Genomic DNA, 5505 nt, shown 5'->3' on the forward strand with positions numbered 1-5505 from the left:
TGTGACAAAACTACAGGGTCCTATTGTTACCTGCAATTTCCAGGTGGATGAGTGAGAGATAGAGAAAGTTTAGTGACTTTGTTAGGAGTATCTAGCTGCTCACTAACAAGCTGGCGGTGCAGGCTCTATCCTCTCCTCTTTATCCAGACTCCAGGCCTCCCTGTTTAAGTCTTCCTTTTTCATGCACAGCAAACCTTAATGCTGGAAGCATCCATACTGCTTACACGTTACAAGCATTTAGTCATCAAATGCTTTGTGCATTAAAATTTAAAATGTCTTTTGCTTTTCAGCCTTTTGTCTAAGATGAAGTATAGTACCTGTTGCTATCAGTGTAATGTCTGATATGTTCACTACTTGAAGACGACATGTTAGACATATTACATGGATTTTTGGAGCAGGAAGTGGAATAGGAGTTTGCTCAGTCCATTCCTCGCATTGACCCGGTATTGTAGTATTTTTGGGAATGGTGCACCCTCTGGGTTGGGGGCAGGGGGATGGGTACTTTACTCATAACGTTTCTTCCAGTGACTATTTTTTATTTATTATCCTGGAAAGGAGTAACTGAATAAACACTTCTGGACTAAATTAAGCCAGTCAGATTCTATATCCCCCTAGTAATTTGAAACCTGAACAAGAAATATGGGTTAAAATTCTGTTGATACTGACTCATAGAATGAGAGTAACCCACAGCCAAAGAAGGTAGCCATGTGTGTACAGGGATACCTGGGGGGAATCCCGAAGTTTTATTGTTCAACTCTTCTATTCATCTATGTATGATCTACCATAATGTCCACCCACCATGTTTCCTTGAGAGCATATAAGCAAAAGAAAGTTTAATTCCTTACTGTTTGTGGCTCTCTTTCAATAAAAGCTTTCCTATATATTCACATTTGTTTTAAAATAAGTTTTCTAAATGCTCAGTGTATGCTAGCAAACCTCATTTATTATCATTGTTGATCACATGGAAAATTGCCCCTGTAGCACCCCATTGTGGGAGAGGGAATGAGAGCTTTAGCATGCTAGAGGAGGGATATATACTCCAGGCAAGGCTCACTACACATAATATTCAACATGGATGTATCTTTAACGTATTATTTTGAAGAAACAAACTCAAACTCATGTAGGATGTGTTGGTCTGGGAGTCAGCGGGAAGTGTCTTCCTAGCAACTTTGACTACAATATAATGAAGTTGCATGTATGTGAGAAGCTATTACACTGAAACATGAGCTGTCACAAATGACTTAAGTTGCCTAAGCATATCTGTAATTTTTTCATTTATGAAGCAGCAACATTATTACTTTTCACAATAAAATATTCATATGACAAAGAAATCATTGTCATAATTAGTGGAAAAAATATAAAATATTCATTTTTGTTTTCATTGTACTTTTGAAAGAAAAAAAACATAAGGGGAAGAATAGTCAACTAGCATTTAAATAAAATATATTCTTTTTATTGAAATCAATTTATATTAAAGAACTGTGATAAATGTACTTTGTTTTGCTTTTAGTAATGGATTTTATCAATAACATTATATAACTGTTCTTTGATACATTTATCTTCCTGTGTCTCCTTCCTACTTGAGTGCAGGGTGTTACTGGCTGCTACTATCAAAACATGAAGGAAGAGAAGATTCCTACTTTTCAAAGCTCAGGAACATGAGCTTGCCCTGCCGTAGCTTCTCGTTTCCAATATACAGTTACATGGGTCAGGCTGAGCACGGACATGTGAAATCACTGTTCCCAAGGAATACATAAGAGACAGAATGTCGACTTATTTGGGCAGATTTCGACAATGTTTCTCTTAAATACTAGTGTCAGTATACCATTCCAGTAATAACAAGAATGAAGCTAGTTTATTTTTTTCCAAATAAGAATTGTGTCTGACAATCAACAAATGACAAGTGCTGGAGAGGATGTGGAGAAAAAGGAACACTTGTGCACTGCTGGTGGGAATGCAGACTGGTGCAGCCACTATGGAAGACAGTATGGAGTTTACTCAAAAAGTTAAAAATGGAACTCCCATTTGACCTAGTGCTCCCACTTCTAGGAATATATCCCAAGAAACCAGAAACACCAATCAGAAAGGACATATGTACTCCTGTGTTCATAGCAGCTCAATTTACCATAGCTAAGATCTGGAAACAGCCTAAGTGCCCATCGGCAGATGAATGGATTATTAAACTGTGGTACATCTACACAATGGAATACTATGCTGCTGTAAAAAAGAAGGAATTCTTACCATTTGCAACAGCCTGGATGGAACTGGGGAGCATTATGCTAAGTGAAATAAGCCAGTCAATGAAAGAAAAATACCACATGATCTCACTCATTTATGGATAATTAAGACCATTATAAACTGATGAGCAAAGATAGATACAGAGGCAGAGCAACATCAGACAGACTGTCAAACTACAGCAGGAAGGCCGGGGAGGGTTGTGGTGGCGGGTAAGAGATCAACCGAAGGACTTGTATCATGCATATAAGCATAACCAATGGACACAAGACACTGAGGGGTATGGGAGGCTAGGGGAAGGTCAAGGGGAGAAAAAAAAGGAGCCTTACTAATAAAAGGCTAGTAGTTGTCATACCCTCATGCATCACACTTTCACAAGATGGCTGTGCGCAAAGTGGGGGCGAGGGTGGAGGTGGGGGAGGGGGCGAGGGCGGGGGCGGGGGCAGGGCCCTGGGGGCCACTCTGCGTGGCTTCTGCCAGGCTTCCCGCAGCCCGGCATGCCCGCTGTGAAGACGGAACCCCTGGCTCCGGCCTAACTCTTTGGGGTGATTGATTGTGGGGCTCCCTCACTATGAGAGGCCACAGGCCAGGCTGGGGGACCCCACCCCCAAGTGCATGAATTTCATGCACCGGACCTCTATATATACATGTGTCAGAGCGCAGGTATATGGGAAATCTCTATTTCTTCCTTTCTATTTTGATCTGAGGCTAAACCTGCTCTAAAATATATAAATATTTAATATTTTTAATCAACTCATGTTTCAAATGATTGACAGATACTTTTTTCTATAGACATTGCTCAAAAGTAGTCTGAACATATAGCATATAAAGGTGCCTACTCTGTTATTTCTTTCTTTTCTTTTTTTTTTAAGACTTACTTGGATTGGGGCAGAAACCAATTGATATTTTTCCCTTCAAGAAGCTTGACAAAAATGAGGCCATCATATTAAATCATGCCAGTGGCCACAGAAGTGATTATAGAAAGAGGCATGCTGTCTTTATCAGTGGTAAATTCCACAAATCTCAGGTTTTCTTATGTCAAGTTTTTGCATTAAAGTTGCTAAAATTCTGGTTTAATGAGGATATACTTAGAACCTTTAAAATAAAACTAGGGCTTACTTTGGAAGAATGCTGTCCTTTGGTTTACTTCATAATTAAAAGAATTTAAATTCAACTCTATATCAGGTATATAGATACTTCCTTTATCCCACTATCCCAGATGCATACACACACACACACACACACACACACACACACACACACAGACGTACAATATTTACTGTATGGTTTTGACTTAGTTATTTTTGCCCCTTTTGTAATGCAACAGGGATTTCTTTGTTTTCTAACTTGTCTAATCTGTTATTTTGTGATTAATGTATTCCAAGGCATGGCAACTGAAAAAGGTTAATTTGGGGTTTGAGATTATTTTAATGCAAGTCATCATTTAGTGATTCCAGTAAGAAAATTGAACTGACACCCAGTTCTAAGGTACCATAATCATCATATTTGAATGTTCTGTGATGAATGACAAGCATTCACCAATTAATCTCCTAAATGTTTCCAATCAATTAATTTCCCAGCAGTGGAAGGAAGGGATCTACATAGAGAGCAGTTACCCCATTTGATGAGTGTGCTTTACCTGTGTACTATGAGAATAAATTACTTTGTATTAAAATATCTGTCCCTATTGTTTATAAGTTTTTCAGTGTAATATCCTTTTCATTAGAGATTAGAAGGTTGAAAGCTGATATATTGCAATGTGAGGATTTTTGATGTTTCATGTTTTTCAATTTCAAGTAATGTGCAGACATGACATTTTTTCAAAATATTTAAAAGGCACACATGAAACAAATCTATAATCAGTCAACTTAAGTACATACCTTTTGTTCATTTAGCTTCTTTTGTTTCTTAAAGTTGTATCTTAATATTTTGCTCGTAGGTGAAAAGAGTTGGTATGCTATTCTCATTATACATAGTGATTAAAAATAACATGTCTAATGAGTTTCCATATGGAACAATTAATCTCATTTTTTGTTAAAAAGAGTAGGTTTTGCTTGGGTGGTATCTTTTGTGTGTAGCACATTTCACAGGCTCTCTTGGTCATAATTGGCTTTTTACTGAGTATTTAAGAAAAAATGTAATTTACAGTTAAAAATAATAGTACAACCAGTGACAAAAATTAAAGAAAAAAAAAGGCAATAGTAAACTATAATGGTGGATAAACATAAAAAGGAAATGACTGCAAAGTAAGATTATTTATTTATAAGAAAATTCTCTCAATAACCATTTGCATAACTGATATGAGTTGCCATTTTATGTTGTTTGTTTCTGTTAGTTTGTGTTTCTTTGGATCCTTATTTTTTTAACCAACCACTATTTCTTTCCAGGAATAATGCCTCTAATTAAGATAATCTCTACTGGGTACATAGAAATCATAACAATGTAAACAAGACATTTATTTAGTGCTTATTCTCTCTCAACTAATCATTATCACATTGAAACCTAATTATCAACCAATGAGCTAGTCTTATTATTAATTTCATTTTACACAAGAAGAAACTGAGGCTCAAAGGATTCCTAAATTGATCAGGCCACACAACTAAAAGAGAAGGAACAAGGATTTTAGGTTAGGGTTATCTGATTCTAGAGCCCGTGCACTTAACTTTTCACTACATTACGTATGCTATTGTCAAAAACTCCAGTTTTTCTGATTTATAATTAACTATGGATAATTATTACTCATTATTGCTTCAGATATGCTTTTTGGTATCATCATTAGAGTGCTTGATTTAAATAAAATTAAATATTCAAGTATTAAAGAAAATATTGTGTTGTTTTAACACAGATTATAATCTGGAGCAAAATTTAAAAAACAAATACTAGGTACAGCCTGACCATGCAACCCTCATCAGTAAATGTTCTAATATTTCTATGACTATTTTTGGTGTTGAAAATCTAACCTTTCCCAAACACCGTGTTTTAAAGATCTTACTTGGAATCCATGAATAATTTGAACAATTAGTATTTTTGCTAGAAATTTGAAGGCCAGTAGTTTATTCTTACGATAGCTATGCTTAACTCAGTAAGAATGGCAGTACTAACAAAAAGAAAAGGTTTTTTTGCTGAATCAAAAAATTCTTTGTAAGTTTATTGTCTTTCCTTTGAGGAAAATCAAGTAGATGTATGTCATGTTCACTAGATAGAATCTTATTTTTGAAGTCAGAGCAATTTTCAAAAATCCCAGTTGAGATGTTTTTAGCAAACATCAGT

General features: G+C 36.0%; 1 non-coding gene across 1 annotated transcript; it reads left to right on the top strand.

Annotated features, from left to right (window-relative positions):
• Positions 1-278: 278 nt before the first annotated feature.
• Positions 279-477, top strand: LOC139001496 (U2 spliceosomal RNA). Its single transcript, XR_011470060.1, has one exon. It is a non-coding gene; the product is annotated as a U2 spliceosomal RNA (small nuclear RNA).
• The last annotated feature ends 5028 nt before the right edge of the window (positions 478-5505 follow it).

This window comes from Myotis yumanensis, unplaced genomic scaffold (assembly GCF_028538775.1).
Source record: "Myotis yumanensis isolate MYYU_CA2020_CCGP unplaced genomic scaffold, mMyoYum1.0.hap1 SCAF_1, whole genome shotgun sequence".
Classification (NCBI taxonomy): domain Eukaryota; kingdom Metazoa; phylum Chordata; class Mammalia; order Chiroptera; family Vespertilionidae; genus Myotis; species Myotis yumanensis.